The 18,588-nt window shown below is 43.5% G+C and overlaps 1 protein-coding gene across 1 annotated transcript in view; it reads right to left on the reverse strand.

Moving 5' to 3' along the window:
• LOC124794812 overlaps window positions 1-18,588 on the reverse strand; it is a 782,944-nt gene that overhangs the window by 504,561 nt on the left and 259,795 nt on the right. The gene's annotated exons all lie outside the window — the stretch shown is intronic.

Here is an 18,588-nt window from a genome sequence, read left to right on the forward strand (position 1 = left end):
CGATATTATCGGAATCAAAGCGTCGGCATTGACAGTATTGGTTCAAATGGCTCTGAGCACTATCGGACTCAACTGCTGAGGTCATTAGTCCCCTAGAACTTAGAACTAGTTAAACCTAACTAACCTAAGGACATCACAAACATCCATGCCCGAGGCAGGATTCGAACCTGCGACCGTAGCGGTCTTGCGGTTCCAGACTGCACCGCCTTTAACCGCACGGCCACTTCGGCCGATTGACATTACTGCAGAGGGTGCTAATTGCGCTTTTAATTCACTTAATTTTTTATTTAACACGGACTTGTTTAGAATGTAGGAAATTATGATTTGCTTGCATGAACCAACTTCGAATGTAAAATTAAACACACACGTGCGTAGTAAAAAACGGACATTCCTACAACAAACAAACAAAGCTATGCTCAAATACGTGTGATTATTACAAACTTGCCTCGAGGACACTGGCATTCATTTCAAAGGTAGCGTGCACATATTATTTTTCATTGCAACAGTATATTGACCAACACTGTTTTCATTTATTACCTTAAGTTCGATTATTTTTCCCAAATACCATTCACTACTTTAGATGTCAGTACTGTGATACGTCTTACAATATTATTATTTTATCCAATTCTAGGTAAAGATAGTAGTCGCATAGGTATCGAGGTTAAAATATCGATACTTAGTCTGTCAGTAACATCATAACTTTCCTGGGTGGAATTTCTAGTCATTGCGTTTTGTAGTATATAGTCAAAGTTCAAAATTGTATGACGATAACAGAATCTTTTACTTACAACAGTGGAAGGATGTGTTCAGAATCATCACTTTATACCATTGGTGTTTGTATTTTTCCTTTGGAGGACATTAGAAATGAGCAGTATAATCTTTGAACAATGTAACACGTGAAAATTTACTTTGGACCTGAAATCTACGTCATGCGCAAAGTAATTTGAGAAACACACCTAACATTACATTTCACTGTGTAATAAATACAAAGCTTCTCCGGGAACTCTCAGTAAAGACGATGATAGAAGCATCTACGAGTATATTAAACCGAAGTCCTTACAAAGATTTCGTAACGTCTAAAGCAAAATCCACCAATTATCGTTTTACATAGTTTTGCCATCTCCAAGAACATTAATATTCAAATATGAGGTATACTGTAAACTGTGAGTAGCGTGTGATTAAACTACTGACAATAATTGTAATTTAGACTTTTCTACATCGTGGTGGAATGTGCTGAGTTCACAAATGCATTCTTCATTATTTAACGGGTGTTTTCCATCAAGCATTTACACAAAAGAAAGTCGTAAATAGACAGGAGAAGTAGCTAGGATGTGAACAGAGACACAGCAGCAGAAGGAGAGGTCGGCTTTGAACGAGATGGAAGGGCAACATTGGTGGCGATATAGAACAGATGAGGTAAAAAGCTGAATGGGCACGAACTGCCACTGTACGGGAAAACACTGTGAAGGGTACAGCAAGCATATGGCCAACCAGGATGAAGCGGCGAATAAATCAGTTATTTACGCTCATTTCTGTGTAAGACTGAGATTTTCGCTAAACATGATAGCTTTATTTCGAGAGGTCCTGCAAAGTGGTTGAGTGGCAAAGGTACAACATAATGGAGCTTCACATCATCCGGTAACACTTAGGATGTCGGCCGTTTGATCCTGGCCTCTGGCTCCCGGTGCAGACAAGATGGCTTCTTCCACTTGGCAGTCCCGCCGGCGTTATCCCGCGACGTGACAGATGGCTACATTAACCAGTGCACTGTCGCTGACCTCGGCTGCGCATGAATAACGCAAAGCAGGTGACTGCTACCGGGGCGAGGTGAGGGGAGGTTCGCAGTCTATGCCTAACAGCAGGGACAGGTGCTGGCGGAGGAAGCAGACCGCGGCTATCTGTCGGGGCATCGCTCTCGGCGGAAGCCCCGCCTTCAGTCTCCAGGCAAACAAGTGGCTCGACACAAAGCGCTAGATTTTCTGACTTACACCACTTTTAGACTGGCTCACAAGAAATCCGCAAACTTTTACCTGATCAATAACCGAACTCCGTAACTCTGCCCTAACCGTCAGTACACAAACTCCACAATTAGCAGCAAACCTGTAGTTTCCTCGTGGCCAATTCCCACAACACTTCAGAAAGCCATATTGTAGGAGTGTGGCAATGTAACACTAAATATTGCATTTTACGGCAAAAATTTGAAACATGCAAATTATTGCAACAGTTGTACTATACAGAGAGCTTTCTTATTTCCCCTGTAAAATAGTAGCGCTGAGTCACAGAATCAGGTCTGCAACTTGGAGATCGTCATCTCATTAATTGTTTTTGGAAATTTGTTTCACGTTTAGTAACGAGTCGCCTCCCAGCAAATTCAATCCGCCAGGTAGAGTGCACAGAAGCTGTCGCCGAGCTAAACGAATGTTCTTTACTCACCTGTTAATGTCAGCCTTAGCACTGTATATATTCCTGAATTACCTAATAGTTTTAGTTGCTCCAGGCCAGAATAACTGATTGAATATACACCCGACTAATTCTCTTAAAGAATATAACATATTACGAGTGTATTAGATATTACGAGCTGCTATAACTGTTGTTTCAAAATCCGAGTACAATCGAGATTTTTTTTCTCGAGCAATTCATTTTAATTAATGACAGTAGTTTTGCATTTATTACAATAGAGCGCACTTTACTTCTCATTTAAAGCTAGAGGTGTCTAATAAGGAGAGCTTTTTATTCTTTGAAATTTTTATGTGCTTGGAGCGACGCAACTTCGTTTATTCCAAAAATTACGAGTACACAGGCAGTCAGACGGAAATTTAAATCCCCAATAAGACTTTATATACTGGGTTCGTAGCTATAATCGGAGGTTTTACGTTAGGCCCCTTTTTATGGACGGTTCACCAGATCCAGAAAAGCACAACTCATGTTAGGCTATATACTTTTAAAAAGACATCGTAGAAATTTTTATTTTCACAGTTGTGGTCGAGGCCTTAAATGCCATTATCGAGTGGTATAGCACAAAAGAGGTCCGCTATTGTGTCATACCGGAGCTATTTTTGAAATTTAGACTTCATAAAGCGTATTTTAAAAGTGCGACAACAATGTCTGTACTAGTAGGAAAAAACATCCCATGTGCACTAACAATCTTTTATTACAGGTTTGCCGGCCGAAGTGGCCGAGCGGTTCTAGGCGCTACAGTCTGGAACCGCGCGACCGTTTCGGTCGCAGGTTCGAATCGTGCCTGGGGCATGGATGTGTGTGATGTCCTTAGGTTAGTTAGGTTTAAGTAGTTCTAAGTTCTAGGGAACTGATGACCACAGAAGTTACGTCCCATAGTGCTCAGAGCCATTTGAACCATTTTTTGAACTACAGGTTTTTTTAATTAAGTAACACACTATTACCCAATTTAAGATTTGTTACAAAAAATTACAATACCGTGGAACACAAGGAAAAAAAGACTAGATAAAGTACAATCTAGTCTCCCACCAAGTGGCCATCGTTTTTGATCGTTTCAACCGCAGCAAAAATTCTATCGTACCCCATCTCACAATCTGCAGTTCTGACTTTTTTTCGTCAGAGGTACTAGTACGGAGGCGGGTATATAAAGGGCGATCAGAAACAGTCCGAAAAGCTTGTAAAGGTGTTACAGGGTAGGTTGTGCTTAGAAATAACTGCTTAAAAAAAACATTAGATACGCTGCGCTGTTTCCCATTTAATTACTACTGACGTTAGCCGATCACGAAATGCGCGTAAATTCAAGCATTTAAACGCGCTAAAATGCGGCAATTCACAGACATCTTTGGGTCTGTGAACCATCACTTATTCAAACTCTCGGTATCTGTTAAAATGTTTTTTTTTTTTTTTTTTTTTTTTGAAGTGACAGGTTTAAGCTTGGTGGGCAAAAAGCTACTTTCGTCCGGTTTCACGAAACAAAAAAAAAAAAAAAAAAAAAAAAAAAAAGAACGCGTTTGCCGACACTATCTTTAACAGGCTGCTTGAATTTGCTCGAGCAACGAGCTGACTGGTCAAAAGCCCGAGATGGTTCGAGGGCCCTGCCCATAATTCTCCAAACATTCTCAACTGGAGAGAGATTCGGGGACCTTGCTGGCCAAGGCGGAGTTTGGCAAGCACAAAGACAAGCAGGAGAAACTCTAGCTCTGTGCAGTCGGGCATTATCTTGCTGAAATGTAAGCCCAGGATGGCTTGCCACGCGGGGCAACAAAGGACACAGCAGAACATCGTCGACGTAACGCTCTGTTATAAATGTGCCGCAGATGATAACCAAAGTGATCCTACTATGAAAATAAATGGCAGCTCAGACCATTACTCCTGGTTGTAAGGCCATATGGCGGGCGACAGCGATGTTGGTATCCCACTGCTGTGCGGAGCGTCTCCAGACACGTCTTGGGTCTGGGAAATATTTGGAAATTTGTTCCTATGGGACCAAACTGCTAAGGTCATCGGTCCCTACTTAATCTAACTTACGCTAAGGACCACACACACACACACACACACACACACACACACACACACACACACACACACACACACACACACACACACATGCCCGAGGGAGGACTCGAACCTTCGACGGGGGAAGCTGCGCAGACCGATACAAAACGCCCCTAGGCCGCTCAGCTACCACGCGCGGCTTGCGTCTGGGATCTCGTTGCTGAAGTAGAACTGTCTTTAGTGATGAGTCCCGCTTCGAACTGAGCCTCCCACGTACCGTGTCTGTCCGGATCGCGAAGGCAAGTTGACACTGTGTTAGGAATTTTCGATTCTGTGCAAACGAAATGATCGTGTGGCACTGTTGGCCGGGAAGCCCCCGTCCGGGGAAGTTCGGGCGTCGGGTTGCAAGTCGTATTTCAGATGACGCCACATTGGGCGACTTGGGCATCGGTGATTATGAGATGACGATGAGGATAACACAACGCACAGTCCAGGAGCGGAGAAAATCTCCAACCCGGCCGGGATTCGAACCCGCGCCCGCTGCACGGTAGGCAAGCACATTACCACTAAGCACGCGGACATCGATGAAATAACTATGGGCAAAACGTGGACAGTCAACTGAATAGCTCAAAAATATCTCACAATACAAAAAAGGACACACAGAGCTACCTAAATATATTGTAGTACAGCCCCTGTAATATATTACAGGGAATATGTGACCGTATTTTACGCTCGCCTCATCAGGATACATAGTGGCGTCTATCCAGCAGCACTACGACATAAAATCAGTCACAAGACTTGCGATAAGACAAGATAGAGAATTTGATGTACTGTCTATCTGATTACACAATGGAGCGCCGGACGATGTTATGCACATAGAACGTTCCTGAATTTAAGATGCCATTCTCTTGGTGTTCAGTAAAACATCACATTGCTCACTCTAATGGACCCTTACATGTAAGGAAACTGCAGCAAAGAAAAGACATACAGGAGGAAGGCTGTTCCCTAACGACCCACCGACGCCGATGTCATTAATGACGTCAGTAAGGAAGCATCAAGCGGGCAATATGTAACTACTGTAGCAGAAAACGATGAAAATTTAAGTCCGAGAAGCGGAGCTGTTCGTAAACACGAATTTTGACTCCCAAATGTAAATATTCAAACATGTTCTCCCAGATTTGAATAATTTGAACATGTAGCTTTTAGTTTGTGTTACATAGAGGCGTTTAAAAAAAAATCACTCTTCCCATGCACCATGCAAAGGAGGAATGAGAAATAATTCTAGCAAGTGGTACACTTAGAAGTACCCTCTGTCACGGAAATTACAGTAATTTGCAGAGTACACCTGCAGATTTATATCATATTACCCCTAGACTCGTCATTATTGCTTTGGTCATGGTACACCCACACCGAACAAAATTACTAGAGTTGATGTGAGGTTTCTTGTGCAAGAAACTGACATTTCACAACAATGAGCAACAGAAGGAGACTGTTCAAACATGTTCATCGTGATTAATTGCAACAACTGAGCCGCATTAATGATGGCGGTTACAGCGCAGCGCGGAAGGATCAGTTCTTTGTCATGGCCAACACAGTGACCTGAAGACAGAAGATAGCATCTCCCTCCCCCCCCCCCCCCCCCCCCCCCCCTCTCTCTTTGTTCGATGTTTCTCGTGCAGCGCGCAGAATTAGACGCCTAGGAACCTATAGAAGCATTATTTTCTTCGGGTAGGGACGTCTTTCCATCAGCTGATTTATTATGGTCGAAAACACTCTACAACTGATGGTTGTTCTCATTCGCAACTGAGAATACATTCAATGTATTTATTTCATAATGGCTCTAGTAGCCGCAGTGGAAAGCAACTTCGCATCGTAATCAGAAAAACACTGGCACTGCAAAATCGTATCGTATATGATATAATTATCATCAGTGTTTTGCCAAAAGGCAGGTTTTCACATGGTAGTTCTCCAGACTGTCCGGTCTTCTGCCATCCTCTTCAGGTCTGCATAATTTCCTCTTCCCTTTATGTCGTCTATCATCTTGTATCTCTTTCTTCCTCTCAGTCTCCTCCCACAGACCAATCCTTCCAAAGCACCTGCTAGCAAGCACTCCCTCCTCAACGAATGTCCCAACCAATTCTTTTTCCTTTCTCTTATAGCCTTCAGCAGACATCTTCTCTCACCAACCCTTTCCAATACTCTTTCATTACTCACTCTTTCCATCCAGCTTATTCTCTCCATTCTCCTCCACATCCACATCTCAAATGCTTCTAACCTTTTTTCATCCTCTCGTCTCATCGTCCACGTTTCTGCCGCATATAGTGCCACACTCCAGACAAAACATTTCCCAAACCTTTTCCTTAGACCCTTATCTAATTTGCCACATAAGAGTCTAATGTTTCTGTTGAATACCTCCTTCGCTATGGCAGTTCGAGTTTTTACCTCCTTGTGACATATCAAGTCTTCAGTTATTGTGCTTCCAAGATATTTAAATGCACTAACTTGGCTAATGGTAGATTGTCCTATTTTAATATTGGACAGTCTGCGTTTTGTACTGATAACCATACTCTTTGTTTTTTGCTGTGTTTATTTGCAACCCATATGATATAAAGGTTTTGATAATGCGGCCCGCGGTTACAAGAAGGCTGCCTATCTCACCACGAGTCAATGTTGCCCAACCGCTTGTAGGCCGATAGCTCACGCCTTGGGCGGACATTTCGATGGCATTAATGGGGGGTCCAGATTTATACGACAGCTATCCAGCAAAGGCAACACAACCAACTCTTGCATATAGGTCAGTCGGCGTCTGCAGGTTTATTCCTGGGAGAGCTTTTACATAGCCTCCCCAATATGGTCACGGCTTGTAAAAGCCTACAGGATTGGAGGGCACATGGACCGAAACTTCCGGTCACGGCGGTCGCAGGCGGTGAAAGCCGCACAAAGTCTCCGGTAGAGTCACGCAGTCGCCTGACGCAGTCCAGCCGGCGAAATGTGTGTCAACAGAGCAGGGAGGTGGGAAGCTGCAGCCAGGGGTCAGAGGCGAGCGGCTGGGGTGGCCCTGCCGACCGCGTCCTCCGCGTCTCGGGAAAGTGTCTGGACACAGATGTGGTACGTGGCTCCCCTCCGCGTGACACTGTTCCGTGTCTGGCTGCCTCGCCAACAAGTGAATCTATTGGACGCCGCACACCTTACGATTTATCTGCCCTTCAATTTTCTTTTGTCCTTGCGATGCAGTCTTGCAGTCTCAGATCGGTTCGCAACCTGTCAGCGCAGGCAAGTACAACCACTTTCACGAAACTTAACCTAATCTTAAACTATATGCCACGGCGCCCACTCGCAGCCAACTGATTATAAAGGGAGAAGTGTTACTATGGTCAATACTTATTTGTGTTGTGTTGGTAAAAAATTACATTAAAAGCTACATGCAAAGCATCTGAGACAGACACATTCTATATTATATAGGCGTCAGTTATAATCCTGGAGATCGGCGAAATTAACTGTGAATGAGCAATGAAAAGATCTGTTAACAGAAAGAAGGCCTTTTCACCAGGATATTTGGTTATAATGAGTAGTTGATTTAGCACTAGTGCGCAAATGAATGTCGACCAATCCTCCTAATAAGTATATATCAAAACTAACATGCCATAACATAGAATGGTTCGAATGGCTCTGAGCACTATGGGACTTAACTTCTGAGGTCATCAGTCCCCTAGAACTTAGAACTACTTAAACCTAACTAACCGAAGGACATCACACATGTCCATACCCGAGGCAGGATTCGAACCTGCGGCCGTAGCGGTCGCTCGGTTCCAGACTGTAGCGTCTAGAACCGCTCGGCCACCCCGGCCGGCAACATAGAATGACATGGGTCTTTTCATACGCACTAGCCGGCCGGTGTGCCCGAGTGGTTCTAGGCGCTTCAGTCTGGAACCGCGCGACCGCTAGGGTCGCAGGTCCGAATCCTGCCTCGGGCATGGATGTGTGTGATGTCCTTAGGTTAGTTAGGTTTAACTAGTTATAAGTTCTAGGAGACTGATGACCTCAGATGTTAAGTCCCATAGTGCTCAGAGCCATTTGAACCATTTTTGAACGTCCCATTCAGATAATTTCTTCGGGGTGCGTTTGTCCCCATTAAAATGTACTATACTTATTTATCTCCAGTGTAGATTAGTAACTCGTTGTTGTATACTGCCTACAAACACAGCATTTCATCATTTTCTGTCTGTTTCCCTGCGGTCAACAATCTTCCGTGTTTCCATGAGTTAGTTATATGTCGCGACCACCATTTTTCGCCGTCAAGCTTTATGTTCTTTACTTTTTACTTTCGACAATAATGGCAGCTCCAGTAAATTCCTATTAATTCTGCGAAAATTCTCGGGACACTGGCAAACACCAGCCACCGTGAGACACTTAACAAAATTACAAACTGAAGTTTAGTCTTAAGAGAACTCGCGACAACAACTGAAGTCACCTACGCTGCGTTTCGCGAGGTAAATTGACGGCAATTTCCAGGATGCACGAACTGTGACCGCAGAGTTGTAAAAAGACCCACATGTGTGTGCATATCCGCACAAAGATTATACACCATGCTCTGAATCTGCGCAGTTCACAAATCTCCGCAGATTTCTGGTTCACACGCAAAAACGTGTCAGCGCAGACAGTAAATCTCAGAGCGTGGGGATTGGCCGTAAGGTTCTGCTTCTCGGTAATATCGTTCTGCAGCGTCTAAGGTATATGTTACGGTTCCAGTCACCGCCGTTTCATGTCTTTTTCCAAGCTTATTTCTTTTAACATTGCGATAAAATATGACCTGAATGACTTTGATAATATGCTGCGTTTCGGTAGGAACTGACATCCTTCTCCACCAGAGACCCGCAACCAACCAGTAACTGGTCTGAGGCTGGGCGGCGGGATCTCGTGCCACCAATCAATTCGTACAATAGATGGGAGGGGGGGGGGGGGAAATCAGAAACTGTGTTCCACGGTTACGTTCATTTATTACAAAACTCGATACAGAGTCGGAAACGACTTCTAAAGTGAACTCTCGGGGACGCCTGTGAGTATCCCAGCCGCAAACTGCTGCCTTTCTCACGGACTTTATGATAAATTAGTTAACCAATTGGACAATGAATTACGGTGCAGCTGTCACGAACTGTACGAGACGTGTGGTAGGCAATCAGACGCTGTATGAATGCTATTAGCCGGCCGGAGTGACCGAGCGGTTAAAGGCGCTACAGTCTGGAACCGCACGACCGCTACGGTCGCAGGTTCGAATCCTGCCTCGGGCATGGCTGTGTGTGATGTCCTTAGGTTAGTTAGGTTTAAGTAGTTCTAAGTTCTAGGGGACTTATGACCTCAGAAGTTAAGTCCCATAGTGCTCAGAGCCATTTGAACCATCATCTATGAATGCTAGAGGAAATACATATTAAAAAAACGGCTTACGAGCACAAAGCAGAATCTTCAACAAGTGAACCTCACAGAAAACAACAGGCATTACTGGATCATAAAAGGTTTGAACAAAAGAGATGAAAGCGGTACCAAACTATAGAATGATGAAGATTAGTCCCACAGAAAACTGAACTCTTGAGGGCTTTTTCACGCGATAAGTAGTAAGAACAGCAATGCATTTATCGAAGAAGTACGATACCGTAGTTGTAGAAGTTGACGCGGAGTAGAAGTCAGTCTGCGCCTATAGTTAAAAGAGGTTACTGCTACCTGGAAAAGTGTCGAACATAAATTTCCAACTCTAATTTTATTAAAGGTTGTCGACGTTAATTATCGTTCTGGTTTTATACCCCGAAAACTTTTGGTAGATTGTTTAATATAAGACATAAATGTGGTGATGTGAAGTTAGATACGACTTCTTCCAGTTTTGTGCCATCCCGTATTTCTATTTATTTATTTGTTTGTTGGAAGGGTTAACTACTATAAACACTATTCAATTCCCATGAGACTGTAGGTGGTACGAAAATCAGCGTCCAGAGTTGCATCCGTACTGTTTTGAAATATTTTCAGTCCCGTAAGCGTCCCGTCCCATCCCTCGGCAAGCAGCTACTCGTCATGCTGACGGTCGCCCGGAAACACGGGAGCTGGCTCTAAATTAAATGAGACTGCTGGATAATTAGTTGCCGCTCTTTTAACTCTAATTAATGCAGATGGAAATGGGTTGGGCGATAAGATCACCGTCCTCTGGGGGGCGTTTTGTCGGGGTATGTCACAACATGAAACCCTCAGCATTCTGTGAACCCGGATACGGAGATCTTCTTCTCGTGTAGTAATGCGTTCACTTTCCGCAGCTTTCTGTGAATTTGATTTCTTCTTCTGAGGAGACCTTTCCTTCATATCCGTACGTCCTGCAGTGTTGCAGGAGTCGTCGTACTATAACAGAATTTTAGCAACTGGCGCGAGTACTTACAGCAGAGGGTTTTATACACAGCAACTCACCTGCAACAAAAGATATCGGGTATTAAACAATGTTTTCACTATCCAATCTAAAGATAATGAAATTGATTTATAGAGAACTATATGAGAAGCCTGCGTTGCCCAAGTATGTATTTATTTATTCCAATCTTCTATTAACCCATCTCCTCCTTCTTACCTCCCACCTCTCTGTCCACCTTCTACCCCCCCCCCCCCCCCGGTATCTCTGTCTATCCTTATCCTCCCACCCCCTTGTCTCTTCACATTATAACCCCTAACGCAACAGAAGGTTGCTGGTTCTTATCCCCACAGCATTTCTTTCTAGGAAGTAAGTAGAATTTTCTCCAGACAGGAAGCAGAAAGTGTACCAAGTATCGTTGAAATCAATCCAGGAGTCGAGGAGCAGCTTTTCACCCGTGGCTTTACCCATGAACGCACATGCAAGATATATTTAACATATTTCACACAAATTTGTACAAACAGTTCACGTGTATCTCTAGCGAATTTCTCCGTGCAGTTTGTTTTTAATGCGGCTCAATGTGTACGTCGTCATTTCATTCACTATTGTAATTTAGTATGCTTTTACCTAAATAACAGAAAACCCTATCTCTATGTTGCACGTATAACCCTCTCACTAAATTTAGTTTAGTTTCCAAATAAAGCACACTATGGGAGAATAGTCCTGTTAATAGGAAAAGCTAATCAATAGAGTTACCCTTTTACAGGATTTGACCGTGTGTTGTGTCTAATGGCTAAGTAAATCGGGCTATTCAATTCTTTTCTTAAGATCTTGCCCAGCGGTTAGATAGAAACGCAAAATGAACAATATTATATTGAAACTAGGACAACTCAGTTCCACGTTCACTGAGTGATATAAAACATGTACTAATGGTCGCCAGCCTAGTCAGGCAATGAAACAGTGAAGTATCGGAAAAGCAGAAGTATGAATTTTGCCTACTTTCTTGTTACTGTTTAAGTTGCTTCTTCAAATAAACATTACTCCACTTAAACAATGCTGGACTACACCCTTATACATTACGTTTTTAAAAGAGATAAAAGCCCAGAGAATAACTGCACGGAAGCTAAAAATTTGACCAGGGAAGCATTTAGAAAAGCACTTTCCACAATCAACAAACTTAAATACTAACATACTTAGATACTAAAGCACACACATTTCATACTGAACATTTTACTTGAAGAAAACCTCTTTCTTACTGGAATTTAATTTCAAAAAGCTATTATTTTTTTAACTAACTCTGCATAGACATTAAACATGTTCTATTAACTTGTCTTCACTCTGAGTGAATTTTACGTAAGCAAACTTGCACTGTAACACTTTGCAATAGTTAAGAAAACTTTTTTATTATTTACACAAAAACAATTTAAATGGCGCCTTTTTATATTGACTTTACACTTCATAAGTCTATAAAACAGGATACTCGGATTAATCAAACACCAGGAAGTGACCCTATTTAGGTTTATGATTACGATGAAATGACAGGGTGAATCAGTTTCTTTACAGTTCAACAATGATTATTAAAACACAGTTTAAATTAATGGTTCACGCTGTACAAAAGTAAAATGCAAAAAAAAAAAAATCTTATGTGGTGGCTGTAGGCTTGGGTGTGGCGAACAATTATGGCGACTACGCTACCCACAGTACGGCCTGAAGGATCTTGCTGTACGGGCTCAATTTCTCTTCTTGGCGTCGTTCAGTTTTACATACAGTAGCCCAACAACTCGCAGCTATGCCGTAAGCCATTTGCATTCTTCATCCGAGGCAATTTTGTAAAAATTTGCATGCAAAGCTTCTCTTGCTCCACAAGGGTGTTGCCTCAATCAATCACTGCTGCCGACAGACTGTTTGACTAGCTTCCCGTGCTTGCTCTAGGTAGCGCGCCAATCCGCCCTTTTCACTTCTTCCACTCTTCAGAACCACTTCCGTTTCAAGCAAAAGCGCAATGGCTTCTACCCAACACCTATTTTTTACATTATTCTTAAGTGTGGCCATTTCCTACAATTGTCAAATTTATATCAACATGAACAGTTTACACACACAATATTTTTAAATACAAAATATCATCAGATAATTATTTAACGTAATAATCAACTTACACAGTATTTTACATACATGACTCACATACTATGCAAAGAACATCGGCCTCCAGTGTATCACACTTTACTTATACAGAAAATATAATACCAATACACAAAAAATTTTAAAGCAAATATATATATATATATATATATATATATATATATATATATATATATATATATACACGAATAAAACAGTAGTGCGCTATGTGAATGATGTAATTTTGTAGGTATATTAAGCGGCATATACACTACTGGCCATTAAAATTGCTACACCACGAAGATGACGTGTTACAGACGCGAAATTTAACCGACAGGAAGAAGATGCTGTGATATGCAAATGATTAGCTTTTCAGAGCATTCACACAAGGTTGGCGCCGGTGGCGAAACCAACAAAGTGCTGACATAAGGAAAGTTTCCAACCGATTTCTCGTACACAATCAGCAGTTGACCGGCGTTGCCTGGAAAACGTTGTTGTGATGCCTCGTGTAAGAAGGAGAAATGCGTACCATCACGTTTCCGACTTTGATAATGGTCGGATTGTAGCCTATCGCGATTGCCGTTTATCGTATCGCGACACTGCTGCTCGCGTTGGTCGAGATCCAATGACTGTAAGCAGAATATGAACTCGGTGGGCTCAGGAGGCAAATACGGAACGCCGTGCTGGATCCCAACGGCATCGTATCACTAGCAGTCTAGGTGACAGGCATCTTATCCGCATGGCTGTAACGGATCGTGCATCCACGTCTCGATCCCTGAGTCAACAAATGGGGACGTTTGCAAGACAACAACCTTCCGCACGAACAGTTCGACGACGTTTGCAGCAGCATGGACTATCAGCTCGGAGACCGTGGCTGCGGTTACCCTTGACGCTGCACACAGCCAGGAGCGCCTGCGATGGTGTACTCAACGACGAACCTGTGTGCACGAATGGCAAAACGTCATTTTTTTTCGGATGAATCCAGGTTCTGTTTACAGCATCACGATGGTCGCATCCGTGTTTGGCGACATCGCGGTGAATGCACATTGGAACCGTATATTCGTCATCGCCATGCTGGCCTATCACCCGGCGTGATGGTATGGGGTGCCATTGGTTACACGTCTCGGTCAGCTCTTGTTCGCATTGACGGCACTTTGAACAGTGGACGCTACATTTCAGATGTGTTACGATCCGTGGCTCTACCCTTCATTCGATCCCTGCGATGCAGTCATGGACTGTGCGGCTGATGCCGGCGGAGGTTCGAGTCCTCCCTCGGGCATGGGTGTGTGTGTTTGTCCTTAGGATAATTTAGTTTAAGTACTGTGTAAGCTTAGGGACTGATGTCCTTACCAGTTAAGTTCCATAAGATTTCACACATTTGATTCCTGCGAAACCCTACATTTCAGCAGGATAATGGACGACCGCATGTTGCAGGTCCTGTTCGGGCCTTTCTGGATACAGAAAATGTTCGACTGCTGCCCTGGCCAGCACATTCTCCAGATCTCTCACCAATTGAAAACGTATGGTCAATGGTGGCCGAGCAACTGGCTTGTCACAATACGCCAGTCACTACTCTTGATGAACTGTGGTATCGTGTTGAAGATGCATGGGCAACTGTACCTTTACACGCCATCCAAGCTCCGTTTGACTCAATGCCCAGGCGTATCAAGGCCGTTGTTACGGCCAGAGGTGGTTGTTCTGGGTACTGATTTCTCAGGATCTATGCACCCAAATTGCGTGAAAATGTAATCACATGTCAGTTCTAGTATAATGTATTTGTCCAATGAATATCTGTTTATCATCTGCATTTCTTCTTGGTGTAGCAATTTTAATGGCCAGTAGTGTATGAATACTGTCTGTAAAATGTGTTGCAAACACAGTTTGTAGCAAAATAGTGATAAATTTAAACGTAGAGCAGGATGTGCAAGTTTTTCATGCGTCTCAATGTTTATGAAGTCATACCTCCTGAACTGTGTGTCGTGCAAAGATATAATTTTGCGGGTACACTCAGTGATCTGCAAAATGTGCCACAAACGGCCTGAAGCGTCACTTTTACTGCACGAACAGCGAAAATGTAGCAAAAGATAAACTTTCTTTTTTCCTTTCTTCGTTCTGTGGGGATTATCGGCGAGAGAAAGGTTCTTAAAGGTTTGAAATTATGTGAAACGTTTGTAGCGAGTCACTAAGTGCTCTCATTCTCAAATACTGGATGAATAAACTCTGGGTATCCGCGCGTCGTGGGCTAAACTTCCTTTTCCATCCCCACCCCCAGCCCCTTGACAGGTAGGTGGTTCTCATGCCACAGTGATTCTTTCCAGGCAGTAAGTGATACGCGTACCAAGTTCGGCTGAAATTGGTCATATACTTTTCTCCGCAAAAAACTAAAGAATCGCCATGTACATTTGAAAGAATTATGGAAAAGAGGTGGCACGACACAAAATCAAATAAAACAGTACAAATTATTATGAGAGTTTAAAAAATTAGTTAATTCACTACCTAGCAGACAGCGTATTTTAGCTACACAATTACTAACATCAACACTGTTACGACTTAATGCACCAGTTTCCGATAAGTATACAGAAATAGTTCGCAGCTCGTGGTCTCGCGGTAGCGTTCTCGCTTCACGAGCACCGGGGTCCCGGGTTCGATTCCGGGCGGGGTCAGGGATTTTCACCTCCCCCGAGATCATTGGGTGTTGTTGTGTCGTCTTCATCATCATCATTTATCCCCATTAAGGTCGGAGGTTGGCAACGGGAAACCACCTCTATTAGGACCTTGTCTAGTACGGCGGTCAAGAAGCATTTCCATTTCCATACAGAAATCCGTCTGAAGAACGTGCAACTTAATAGTTAGCTTTCTGGGGAGTTCCAGAATCGACCCTGACACTTGCTTCTTGCAGTTACGGCAATGTTTTAAGTTTGTGAAAAAGGCCAAACCGTACAGTGGTTGGTTTCGGGGCGGGGACGAAACATCGAAGTCATCGGATGACGGGAGGATGGTGAGGGAAATCAGCCATGCCCTTTCAATGGAGCCATCCCAGCCTTTGCCTGAAGCGATTTAGGGAAATAACGGACGCGGGTTTGAACCGTCGTCGTCCCGAATACGAGTCCAGTGTGATAACCTTTGCGCCACCTCGCTCGGTATCGTAGAGTAGTTGGAATTCCACTCCATGAAAGATAAATGATTTCAAGTTGAAGGATGCATCCTTAATACCATCTCCAATAGGACTTTTCCAACTAAAACGCCCTAACGACACAGTTGTAGGGTGCTCAAAATTCAAAGTTAGTTTGACGCGTGGATTACTTATTAAGGTAAAACAATTCTGTTCACATTCCGTCGCATGTATAGGCCTTAATTTATTCCAAATGTTGTTTCGAAGAAAAAGAAAAAAATGATTCATTGTGGCAGATAAAGAGATTTTTTACATAATGTAGCAAGTAGAATAAGATACGTAGGACAATATAGTCCTTTTCTAATAAACAGTATTTCGATCGAATGCCAATTTGCAGAGCAATGTACAATCGCCAGATTCAGCACTATTTGGATAACGTCTGAACTTAAGTCATCTCCGTCGCAATTAATGCATTGCAAAGCGAGACAATATGCGTCGACATTTCGAACATAATAAGTTTTTAGTGAGTGAAAGCGGTTTTGCCTACGCACACAACGTTATCTGGCGTTCGCACCTGGTACCGCAGGCAGTTGGTCGTGATTATCTCCCGCAACAATGACTTTGAAACTCACTGTCGAAAACAAGGGTGTTACGTTACAGTGTTGCGAGAAAGTTACGACGGCATGGCGTTACTTTCTCGTCCAGGGAGTGGAGCAGGGTGGTTTTTAAGCCAAAAATGCATATAAATTTCGACTTGAGAGCCGTTTAACTACTTGCACTTTGTCGGAGATTTCTCCAGTGACTCATGCTCTTCAAAGTACCCATCTCCGCTTGTCAGAAGCTTTTTCTTCGACTTAAAAGTTTTCAACCAAATCTGTTAACTTGTAAAGTGGGGTAAACCAAAAGGCGTCACATCTGATGTGAAGGGTGTGTGAATCAATAGCTTGTGCTTCGAATTTCTCTTTTTCCCACTGCAAAAGAAATTTCGTAGGGATATTAAGGCACTTAAAGTTGAGCCTTTTTTGTGTGTTTCTTAGCAACCTATGTCTCTTCTGAATACTTTTTTTCATTAACAGTAGCTCCAGATGACAAGCGTAGTCAATAAGGAGAATTCTTTGTCGTTCCAGTAAACACTGACCATGACCTATCCAACAAATGACATCGACTTGTTGTCCTTGGTTTGGTTACAGGTCACCGGATTACACCCACTGTTTTCATTTCTGTTTCGTCCATGATGTGAGTGGTGAACACTGGTTTCATCAGCGGTAACAAATCCGAACACAAATTAGTTAAAATTCTTTTAAAACGATCCAAACTATGCTGAGAAACTCATCTTCATATTTGACTTTTGTCACGCTTCAACAAATGCGGAGTCTATCTTGCATAATGCTTTCTCTGTGTTAATTCTCCATGTAAAACGCTCCGTACTCGCTCTTTTGATGTGCATATGGCGTCAGCTGATTATCCTGCTTTCCCACAGATCGTCCAATATACAAGGTCCAGTTACATTAATGTGACCAGCGCCCAAGTTCGACGTCAACGTGCAATAACCACACACAGACATAGGTTGCAGCATTAGCAAAAAAAAAAATGGTTCAAATGGCTCTGAGCACTATGGGACTTAACTTCTGAGGTCATCAGTCCCCCAGAACTTAGAACTACTTAAACCTAACTAGCCTAAGGGCATCACACACATCCATGCCCGAGGCAGGATTCGAACCTGCGACCGTAGCGGTCTCGCGGTTCCAGACTGCAGCGCCTAGAACCGCTCGGCCACTCCGGCCGGCTGCAGCATTAGCAGTGGAGGGTATATGGGTGAAGAGGCGGGGGGACGTGGAAAAGAGTGCAGCCGTCGTCATAACGTGGAAACGGAGCGACTTATCTGACTCCAAATGGGCATGATCACTGGCTTTCGAGCTATGGATGGAACATTTCCGAAATGGTTGGTTTGCTGATCGTTCGCGTGCCGACATGTTAAAGTATACCGTGCATGGCGAAATGACGCTATTTAAACCGGCGTCGAGTCATCAGTTGTGCACCACAGGCCATAGATGACAAGAGGTGAATGGCAGCTGCGAAGACGTGTACAGACGAATACACGTGCAACTACTCAGCAACTGACCGCCCACATGAACCAAGCGGCTTGCAACACTGTCTCATCAGTGAACGTTGCTGCGTATGGACCTCTGCAGTAGCCGCCTTGTTCAGGCACCGATGTGACTGCTGTTCACAAGCGACGAAGCCCGGAATTTACACGTCAATAGCGCAGCTGGAAGTCCACTACGCGACGACAGGTGGCCTTTTCAGATTAATTGAATTTTATGCTCCATCCGACAGATCGCCGTTGGCGTTTAGGGCGTGAAACGTCTGAAAACAAACTAGGATGGAGTGTCATGATCTGGGAAATGTTTTCGTTGCGTTCCCTGGGTGGTCTCGTCATTCTGGAAGGCACAACACAAGTACGTATGTGACCTCGGGGACCATGCCTGCCCCTACCTTTTTCCTCGGCACGAGGGCATCTACCAGC

Source organism: Schistocerca piceifrons, chromosome 4 (genome assembly GCF_021461385.2).
Source record: "Schistocerca piceifrons isolate TAMUIC-IGC-003096 chromosome 4, iqSchPice1.1, whole genome shotgun sequence".
In the NCBI taxonomy this organism is placed as follows: Eukaryota; Metazoa; Arthropoda; class Insecta; order Orthoptera; family Acrididae; genus Schistocerca; species Schistocerca piceifrons.